Below are 11,929 nucleotides of genomic sequence, written 5' to 3' on the forward strand. Positions count from 1 at the left end.
TTGTGGAAAAGCAACAATAATTTGAAAAAATGGTAGAAGTGATAGCTATTTCGGAAATCACCACATTTCCTCATCAGACTTCTTTCAGTAGGATTCGAACCGACGATCCCACTGACTCAGCCAGTTGCCTATGCACCGTGCTAAGTACCCCTTGTAAATTATCGTAATCATACACAGTTTTCTCAAAAAATCCTCAAGATTGGTGCTCTATAAGACATTTATATCTCATATACCACTGATTGTTCAGATAAAATTTTGCGATACAACTCCTTTATGCAGCTTAAACCATAAAAAAGTGTGACCATATCGATTATATATGCATGGCTATAAAACTGTATACCACAAATTTTCCAATAAATAATAAAAGAATAATAAATATTTAAAATTTTCATATACATATGTGGATGCACACAATAAAGGGGTTATGTAAATTTAGTTAAAAATACTGCACAAATATACTGTACTTGTACAAAGGTCGCTAGATAACTCCCCAAACCCTAATAGAATATTAAAACCAATTACTATGAAGTTCACAAATTTTCAAAAAAATTTCATCACAACTTTCAAGAATTTCTCGAAAATTTTCGGANAAAACCAATTACTATGAAGTTCACAAATTTTCAAAAAAATTTCATCACAATTTTCAACTTTTTATTCAGAATTTCTCGAAAATTTTCGGGTATGCAATTTTGTAGCTTATTAAATTTCAGTAAACAAAGTGCAAGTTTCGAGGCGTAGATTTTTTAGANGCAATTTTGTAGCTTATTAAATTTCAGTAAACAAAGTGCAAGTTTCGAGGAGTAGATTTTTTATGTGGAGAGTGATGCGCATTTTCTTCCATATAAAAATAGACTTTGATCATGCATTTTCAAGAAATTCTCAATAAAATTTGAAAATGATTTGAATTTTTGTGAACTTCATATATTTAGCTAAAATGTTAATTTTCATTTATATGGTTTATACCAGGGCTGCAAACCACACCAAAAAACAGTGTGCAAGTATAATAATAATAATATATTAGCGCTGTGGCGTGCGCCTAGATGTTGTCACACAAAGGGGAGGGAAATACAGTTTACGCCGACTCCGAACGGCGATTGTATTTTTACTGTTTTTCATAGCAGAAATACACTCGTAGGTTTGCCATTGCCTGCCGAGGGCGACCGTTGTTAAGAAAAAACCACTTTTTCTAAATTTTTTTGCGACGTTGCTTTGACCAGGGCTTGAACCCAGGCGGAATGGTATGGCCATCGGCGTATGCAATCGCAATGCATCGGGATGCAAGTATACCTATGGTCAAAATAATAGGAGTGCGATATTTGACTATTTTTCTTTTGGTGTGTTACGTACGGGTTGCCAAGTGCCACGCCTCCTTCCTTTCAACGCGAAGACCTCCTCACTCTGCGCCCGCATCCACCCACATGCTCGGTTCGCCACGGGGTACGCTTGCTTTTAGCACGAGCTAGCTCGTCGGACTGTGGGTTGCTGTGACGACCGCTGCATACAAAAACTCGCATCCCTCTACTGTTTGATAGGGACACCACATACCCACCCTTAATTATTCCCCCACCCCTACCCTGACCCCATTCAAAGGCTCTTGCTGCCACTGGTGTTATATGGCCGGCGATCATCTTCCCTCCCTACCATGGTCGATAGTGGCCAGAATCGTTGTCGACCCCGAACTACAAGCCGCGTGTCACCTACGCCTTCATTCTACCCCGCCCATCATCCAATGCCCGTCCGTCCGCACACCCACATCTGGAATCAATTTTCACACGTCAATTCAATTAACAATCCATCCTCAATTTATTCACACAATCGCTTACTCACTACACATTGTTCTTAAACTAAGTATGTATATACATAACCTGTTCAATCGGCCGCTATCAATCGNCAATCGCTTACTCACTACACATTGTTCTTAAACTAAGTATGTATGTACATAACCTGTTCAATCGGCCGCTATCCATCGAGTACTTATATTCAAATTTGTTCACTTGTAAGTTAAGTCTAATAACACTATGTAACAAGGTTTTTGTCCCTGGGTTGTAATTGTTATTTCCTAGTCAGTTAGGTCCCAAAAGTATAGAAAACAGCTATTGTCGCAAGATAACTTTGCTTTTGTGACCATGGCAGCGCATGGCATGGGTCTTATAAAGCAATTCGTCAAAGCTCTCGACAAAAATTCTTCAGCGTTCAAGTACCTACAAGACTTGTTCCCTAAGCTCTCTGAGGCGAAAGTTACAGCCGGTATCTTCGTTGGACCACAAATAAAGAAAATCTTCGAGTCTGAGGAATTCCCCAAGAAGCTCACTCGTTAAAGTCACATGTCAGAGGAAGCGTCACGACAGCAAAGTTTCCGAGGAATATTAGGTGGTTTCCATACTTTTAAGGCATAACAGACTAGGAAATAACAATCACATCCCAAGGACTGAGAAATTTTTTTTTTTGTTACTTATTATAATAAGTATAGTAAATGTTAAAATTGTCGCCTAATCTCATTTTATAATGGCCTAATTTGGCATATCGCGCGCATATAACGAAGGAATTCTTAAAAGAGCTAGGATGAACTGGTTCGGAAACGGTAGGGATTTGAGGCACGAAATTCGCCCACTATAGTCTGCAGCCTACCTCCTACAAGACGTCTTGCGTGGGCATGCGCGAGCTATTGTTACGTTGGCCCTACTATTTCCCTCCGCCTGTTCCCTCTATCTAGATCAGCACTCTAACCACAAAAACGAATCACAAATATGAGATTACGCGACTCACAAAATCCTTTTTCCTTTCCTTTTAAGTGTTAAATCAGGTAGAGCAATAAAATTTTAGTTTTCAAAATACATTAAAGCCTTCTTATATAATCTATTAAGCGACGGATTAATTCGGTCTGGCCATGGGCTATGCTTCAATTAGGCTAGTTAGATGTCACAACTGCAGAGCATTTAACTCTTCCGACTCAAGACGCCTAGAGCGGTTATTTTTTGTATTCAAATTGTCAAAAGCAGAACTTTCAAAAGGCAGGATTTTCAAAAAGCAGAATTTTGTTAAGCAGAATTTCGTGTTCCGAATTTTGTAGTACCAGAATTTCGATACCAACCCTACTATTTTAGTATGTTATTCACGATAAATGTGAAAAAAATCTTTCGAAGAATCTTTCTTTCGAAAACTCCAAGAGCTACCTCATCAGATGTTTTCATTGTCCATGCCACCGCGCCATACACCAGCACAGGCATAATAAGTGACTTATAGATACGGTGACCATATTAACCAAAGTTTAATAAAGGACATTTTTTTCAAAATGATAAAAGTACCCTACCCATATCTTAATTTAAATCAAACATTCACTGGTACATTAAATTATCTAATTGTACAAGTTTCCCTTATTTAAAGGCGCTGTAAACGGGATTTTAACCGATTCACAAAAATTAAACCCAATCCTTATCAAGGACTACGCCATCCCTTGGGGCCAAAACGCGTTTCTCATAATTCATACTACTCGACGAAGCGCTGGCTTCACACAGTGGTTTAAAATTGGAATTTAATGTACGTAATTCACTAGAGCCGGCATTTTTGAACCAATTGGATAATTTTTTTTTGTTATGAGAGCTTATAAAACTAGTAAGAGACCAGTTGAGCACGAATTTTGAAAGTGCGGAAAAAGTAGCAATTTTGAAGAATATCGTTTCTCCTTTTCCAGTTAATAAATGTTACATAATAAAACCTAATTTAAAGCAATTGTAGGGTTCTTCCAAAAGGAAGAAAAATTTCACAAGAAAAATGTTAAATATTATAAAAAAAATTCACCAAAATTAAAAAAAAAAATGTAAGTTTTTGGAAAAATTTTAGGTATGCAGTTTTATAGACCATTAAATTGTAGTATAACAAATGCAAGTTGCAAGTAGCTAAGAGATGGCGTTGATTTTCGAGCACATCTGCATGCGAAATGGGAAATAAATGCGTTTGTTTTGTTATTAAAAATCCACGGGAACTCTTAGACACTTGCACCTTGCTCTTTATTATAATAAAATTGAATGGTTTATTAAACTGCATATCCCAATTTTTACTAAAAAGAAAAAAATAATAATTTTGGTGAAAATTTTGTATGACATTTCAAATTTTTGAGTGACTTTTTCATTTTGGGAGAACCAAACAATTGCTAACAACTGGTTTTTATTATGTAACATTTTTTAACTGGAAAGTAGAATAAATTTTCTTCAAAATTGCTACTTCTTATGCACTTTGCACTGAAAAATTTAAAATAAAAATTCACAAATCAGGCTCAACTGAACACTTGCAAATTTTATAAGCTTTCATTAAAAAAAATAATAATAACTTACCAAATGAGTGAAAAATTAAGGCTCCAGTGAATTATGAACACTAATGCAAGTTTTGAAACTCAGCGTGCCCCTTCCCTTTACTTTGTGGAATTTTACTCAAGGTAAGTATATTAATTTTTCTATCAGTATTAGCAATGATTCGTTATTTATAGATTATACAAAGATTACTGATTAAATAGCAACCCTTAAGAGAGGTGCGAAACAAACTGGCGAAGGTTTTCATTATATTTTATAAGGGACATTTTTAATATTTTATATTCTCTGTGCAAAAATATACCTCTAAAACATCCAGAGGTGATTTAAAGGACAGATTAAGAAATAAAGGACAAAATGCGTCCTTTATTTTGAAAAAAATTATAAAGGACATAGGGTTAAAATAAAGGACTGTCCTTTAAAATAAAGGACGGATGGTCACCGTACTTACAGAGTGTGATTTTTGTAAGACCAGAGAGGACTTTACTTCTTAATTGGCTACTCAGTCCAACGTAGCACTTGTTGGCAAGAGTCATTCTCCGTTGGATTTCAAGGCTGACATTAGTATTGGTCGTCTACTTTTTCAAACTTGTGACTCTGAACAGTGACGTGAGTGCCAAGACGAGTTTGCTCTGGCTGTTTTTGTGATGACAGGAGATGCTTCGTTTTGTCCTCGCTTACCGCCAAATCCATTCGCTTTGCTTCTCTATCTAATCAGGAGAAGGCAGAACAGATGTAGGCATTGTTTTTACCGAAAATGTCGATGTCGTCGGCAAGCGCCAACAATTGTACGCTCTTGTAAAGTATTGTGCCTGATGGATTCAGTTTACTTTCTACAATAACAGAATAAAGAAATCACACGAAATGGAGTCACCTTGTCTGAAACCATGTTTGGTATCAAACGGCTCAACAATTCTGGCATCGCGGCATAAAGACAACTTCTTTTCGTGCTGTCGAAAGCGGCTTTGAAATCGACAAATAGATGGTGTGTGCCGATCCTATTCCCTCGGGTCTTTTCCAGGATTTGGCGTATTGTGAACACCTGCCATTTACCAGGCCTAAAGCCACACTGATAGGTTCAAATCGGTTCGTTGGCGGTGGGCTTCAGTGGTTCACATAATACACTCGATAAGAGCTTATAGTCCGAGAGCCAACTGCTTGAAAATATGTTGCATGTTGTTCTGAAATCAAATAACAAAAATGCAATAGTTTGTATCTAGGGCAACTTCAAATCACTGACTAGGCTAGACTAGTAATCGATTGATGAAAAGTCATAAAATCGGAAAAATATATTCCATCGTGTCCTTTTCTCGAAAGATTTTAACGTACTGATTCCAAAATTAAGGACTTGCCACCTCTTATCCTGGCAGAAGTCCTTGGAAAGTCGGCTTGAAAGGACCGGATTTTTGCAAAATATTACGGTGACCTTGGATAAGGTTTAAACCATCAATTTTTTCTCCACTTTCTCATTCTGTCATCATAACCAAGTGATTTGAGCTAAAAATGAAAATCTTCTATGGAAGAATTTGAAGGATATCTGGATTATAATTAATTTTTCGTAGGATAACTTTTCTAAATAAGTTAAAAATTATTTCCCAGTAAAAATTTTGGATGGAAAATCTTCGTCCACCCATCGCAAACAATATTCATTTAACTTTAGTGCATAAGTAATTTCCTTGAGCTTTAAAACCGTGAATACCCATTATTTTTTCTAGTTTCTGCGATGTCAGATTGTGCGCAATTTCCCTATTTGAGGGATATTTTGCAACAAAAATTATTAAAAGGGAAAATAGATACATTTCAAATAAAAAAGGGATTTTCATTTAACACAATTATCGATGCATAATTGATCAAAATTCAAGAATATTCGACACTCTTACGTAATTAATCGTTCTGAAGATGTGATGTGGAGCAAAATTGTGTATAAGTATTAAAAATCATAAGGATAATTTTGAAATTTTTCTCCCGTTAACTAATTTAAGCGCTGCGTAAGAAAGAATATTTTCAATTTTAATGTAATGTAATTTGTTTCTGTAAAATGCAAAACAAACTATTATCTGATGAAATGTTAAATAGTACATGCACTCAGAAAAAAGCATTCCTTGATGCCAGAAAAAAAGTATATTATTCTAAGGAAATATTACCTTGATATGGCTCCAAAAACATGGCTGCCTTAATATGAGTAACTCAGTTTAAGGAAAACACAATTCCTTAGTTTTCAGTACTATTATCTTTCTTCTTAGGCAAAATTAACTTGCCATGAAAGTGATCGACCTCAATATAGAAAGTTTCTTCAAGTTCTCTTGGCTTTTACTGTTTTGTAAATGCTGTTGCTGTGCTTGGGAGTATCAAAAAATATGTATATATTTATATACATTATCTGCACAGATTCATAAATTAAGTTTTGGTTTATTAAATTTTATAAGCTTGGGGCCAGTTTTGCAGTGGCAGTTCAAATTGAACAGCTGGCTGACATTTGATTGGCTAATCTTAGTTTAAACCAGTCAGCTCGAGCGTTTGAACTAAGTTTAAACCACAGCCTTGCACTGAAAAAACTGGCCCATATATTCCATAGCCTTTGGGCAGTTCCGACCCTGTTATATAAAATATGAGAAAACTACCCCACAAAAATTTAAGGATTTGCCGAAAGAAGCAAAGCATTTGATAGTTATCGAGAACCATAGTGATGATGAAGGTGTTGATAGCGATGACAATGACGCAAGTAAAGATGACGATTTTTTTTTATTAAAGGTTATATATCTTAGACTACTTTCTAAGCTTAAAAAAACCACAGATACAATTTTTACAATTCGAATTCATTAATATATAAAAAAATTACCTGAAAAGGACAATGATGTTTACTTTTTCATGAAAAATTAACAAAACAGTTGTTTTTACATTACTTGGCAACGTGGGTGAGTTAATGCTCTTTGAAGAAATCTTTTGGAAGTAGTTCTTCCGTAAAGTGATGATGTTGATGATGAAAATAGTGATGAGGATAATTATGATAATGATAGTTTGCAGCAGCATCATTCTTTTGCTATATATGGTGCCGCTGCGATTCAGATTGGCAGCTGTTATTACGCTTTCCAACATCAGATTGAAAAAGTTACACGAGAGTGAGTCGCCTTGTCTAAAACCTCGTTTGGTCTCAAGCGGCACGGAAAGGTCCTTCCCAATTTGGACGGAGGTGAAAGTTGTGCTCAACGTCACTCTACATAGCCATTTTAGTTTTGCGGGGATCCCCAATTTGGACATGGCGTTGCACAGGCAGCTCCTCTTCGTGCTATAAAAAGCAGCTTTAAAATCTACAAAAATATGGTGTGTGTCGATCTGCTTATCTAGTGTCTTCTCCAGGAATTGACGTGTAATGAAAATCTGGTCAATTGTGGACTTACCAGGTCTGAAGCCAATCAGCTGGTTCGTTAACGGCTTCAGTCTTTCACACAGTATCGTTGACAGGACCTTTTATGCAATATTAAGAAGGCTTATTCTGCGATAATTGGCGCAAACGGCGGGATCTTCCTTCTTGGAGATTGGGTAAAGTACACTGAGATTCCAGTCTTCGGTCATGTATTCATCATTGGCTGCAGGGTAGCTTTGTATGCTGCGTATTTTTCTGCAGCAGCCGCGCGGCACTCTTCGTCATACCAGTTATTTCTGCGCATTTGTTAGTAACCAACAACGTCTTCCACAGTGGTACGAAGGGATTGGGAGATGGAGACCCACTGCTCTTTTATCATCAGGCTATGAGTCCCACTGCTCTTTTATGTCCAGGCTATGAGGTTTTGCTTGATTAAGCAGGATTGACAGTTGGTTGCTAAATTTTTCGGCTGTCCATTGTGACTGCAGCTGTCGAACTTTCGCCGGGTTGCCCGACGCACGTTTTTTATTGCACAGAGGCAAATGCGGACCATAGCTGCAACAAGTAGTGATCCGAGTCGATGTTGCCACCTCGGATAAAACGCACGCCAAGAACGATCGAAGCGTATCTTCCATCTATCACAACATGATAAATTTGGTTCTTTGTTCTTCGATCAGGGGACTGGTACTACTGACTACTATGTTCCGTGCCGCGGTGAAGTCGATCAGCCTCTCTCCGTTGTCGGAGGTGTTGACATGAAGGCTGAATTTTCCGACTGTTGGACCAAATATGCCTTCTTTGCCCACCGTGGCGTTAAAGTCGCCAAGCACGATTTTAATATCGTGGCGAGGGCAGCGCTCATACGCTTCTCCAAGACGCTCATAGAAAAGCTCATGTCTCATCATCCTTCTCTTCCGCCGGGGCGTGCATACAAATTAGGCTGATATTATTAAATGTTGCTTTTATGCGGATTGTGGCGATTCGCTCACTGATGGGTGTCGAAGANTCTTTGAAGAAATCTTTTGGAAGTAGTTCTTCCGTAAAGTGATGATGTTGATGATGAAAATAGTGATGAGGATAATTATGATAATGATAGTTTGTAATTAATGATGATCACCGCTAGACCAACCTCTTTAGCTTCTTTTTCAGGCCTACGATATCGATATCTTCTGCATACGCCAGCAGCATCATTCTTTTGCTATATATGGTGCCGCTGCGATTCAGATTGGCAGCTGTTATTACGCTTTCCAACATCAGATTGAAAAAGTTACACGAGAGTGAGTCGCCTTGTCTAAAACCTCGTTTGGTCTCAAGCGGCACGGAAAGGTCCTTCCCAATTTGGACGGAGGTGAAAGTTGTGCTCAACGTCACTCTACATAGCCATTTTAGTTTTGCGGGGATCCCCAATTTGGACATGGCGTTGCACAGGCAGCTCCTCTTCGTGCTATAAAAAGCAGCTTTAAAATCTACAAAAATATGGTGTGTGTCGATCTGCTTATCTAGTGTCTTCTCCAGGAATTGACGTGTAATGAAAATCTGGTCAATTGTGGACTTACCAGGTCTGAAGCCAATCAGCTGGTTCGTTAACGGCTTCAGTCTTTCACACAGTATCGTTGACAGGACCTTTTATGCAATATTAAGAAGGCTTATTCTGCGATAATTGGCGCAAACGGCGGGATCTTCCTTCTTGGAGATTGGGTAAAGTACACTGAGATTCCAGTCTTCGGTCATGTATTCATCATTGGCTGCAGGGTAGCTTTGTATGCTGCGTATTTTTCTGCAGCAGCCGCGCGGCACTCTTCGTCATACCAGTTATTTCTGCGCATTTGTTAGTAACCAACAACGTCTTCCACAGTGGTACGAAGGGATTGGGAGATGGAGACCCACTGCTCTTTTATCATCAGGCTATGAGTCCCACTGCTCTTTTATGTCCAGGCTATGAGGTTTTGCTTGATTAAGCAGGATTGACAGTTGGTTGCTAAATTTTTCGGCTGTCCATTGTGACTGCAGCTGTCGAACTTTCGCCGGGTTGCCCGACGCACGTTTTTTATTGCACAGAGGCAAATGCGGACCATAGCTGCAACAAGTAGTGATCCGAGTCGATGTTGCCACCTCGGATAAAACGCACGCCAAGAACGATCGAAGCGTATCTTCCATCTATCACAACATGATAAATTTGGTTCTTTGTTCTTCGATCAGGGGACTGGTACTACTGACTACTATGTTCCGTGCCGCGGTGAAGTCGATCAGCCTCTCTCCGTTGTCGGAGGTGTTGACATGAAGGCTGAATTTTCCGACTGTTGGACCAAATATGCCTTCTTTGCCCACCGTGGCGTTAAAGTCGCCAAGCACGATTTTAATATCGTGGCGAGGGCAGCGCTCATACGCTTCTCCAAGACGCTCATAGAAAAGCTCATGTCTCATCATCCTTCTCTTCCGCCGGGGCGTGCATACAAATTAGGCTGATATTATTAAATGTTGCTTTTATGCGGATTGTGGCGATTCGCTCACTGATGGGTGTCGAAGACTCCGCCCAACCACAAATCCGACACCAAATTTGTGCGCCGTCTCATGGCAGCTATTGTAGATGTCGCATACTGCAAATTTTTTGCAGCCATGCCCCGTCCATCGCATTTCCTGAACAACGGTGATGTCAGCCTGGTATTTTGTGATGGCATCCAGCAATTTGATAGAGGAACAGTGATCAGACTCAAAAAAAAATCTGTGTGGTAGAACCTGGAAAAAAATGTGGTAGATCTCAGGTTTTGGATCAAACTTTGTACAAAAATTTAAAAAATTCTGCAAGGTCTCACCTAAATAGCAAACTTTTTATTTAGAATCTAAAAATATTTATTATTTTAGTATAATAAAGTGCAAGACTGAAGTTGGTAAAAATTGCGTTAAGTTTTGGCAATATTTTTCCTTGACAGTATAAAGCAGTTTTTTCCATATCAGTTCTAGTGCGTTTGGAACCATGACTAGTACGCGTTAATTCTCTTTTGCATGCTAGCGACTGGCGAATTTAATATTGCGATGTCCTAGGAAGTGTCAATTGTCCCCCGTTGCATCCCTTTTGCTCTAGTTCCGAACCAGTTCCAAATTCGACAGATGAGATATAGTTCGTTCTGCATCCCCTTTTCTTTAGTTCCAAACAAATTCCTAATTCGACAGACAGTTCGATCTGAATCCATTTTTTATAGTTCCCAACCTGTTATAAATTCGTCACCTAAGATCTACATTACTAATCATGCTTGTCGAAACATTTCCCTTTTATATTAAATACGATCCTTTTAAGCTTATATGTATATGAAGTACTTCGAAAGTTTTTGTCGTACTTAACTTAAATAAGATATACAGTCAGTCAATAAAGTTTAGGTACAGCGAAGATTTTACAATACCGGCAACTATTTTTTAAATATTTTATTTTTCCCTAATTTTTTATAAAAATATGGTTAATTCTACACCAAAAACCCCAAAAATCAGAGTTCCAAACCTTATGCAAAATTAAAGAAAACTGCAAATTTCCATCCAAATATAGCAATTTACGCTCTTTAGAAAAAATTTAAGTACGCAGTTTTTTGGCCCATTCAATTTTAGTATAACAAAGTGCACGTTTGAGGTAGCGCTAGCACTTACCATTGATATTTAACAATTTTTTCTTTTTTGTTGTTTGGTAAGTCCTAGCTTCCTCATACTTGCACTTCATTATACTAAAATTGAATGGGCTAAAAAACTGCAAACTCAACTTTTTTCTAGATAGCGTAAATAGAAAGTGAATTATTTTGATGCAATTTTGCAGAGTTTTCTTAATTTTTGCACAAGGCTTGGAACTCTGATTTTTTGGGATTTTTTTGTAGAATTGACCATATTTTTATAAAAAATTACCGAAAACTAAAATATTCAAAATATAGTTGCCCGTATTGTAAAAAATTCGTTGTACCTAAACTTTATTGACTGACTGTATTAAGGTAGCTGTGCTGGATTGCATAAAAGAAAGATTAATTTGTCTTTTCTTAAAAAAAGGAGCTCTGGTTGCTTGCATTTTTAAATAAATTTAGTGAGAAAGTGGTAATTATTTGGACACTTTTTTTTAAATGCCTCTTTTTCTGCAACTGCATTGCCTTTCTCAATTGTCCTTCAGGATTAATGGTTCTTAAAAACTGTACCAGCGCGAGTACAAACGTATCCTTTTGAGAGGTAGCCGCACCCTTATAAAAGTAATAAGACCCAAACTTTTCAGGTCAAAAATTCAGTAGGTTGC

Source organism: Rhagoletis zephyria, unplaced genomic scaffold (genome assembly GCF_001687245.7).
Source record: "Rhagoletis zephyria isolate East Lansing unplaced genomic scaffold, Rhagoletis_zephyria_1.1 Rzeph_scaffold_00045, whole genome shotgun sequence".
NCBI classification, from domain to species: domain Eukaryota; kingdom Metazoa; phylum Arthropoda; class Insecta; order Diptera; family Tephritidae; genus Rhagoletis; species Rhagoletis zephyria.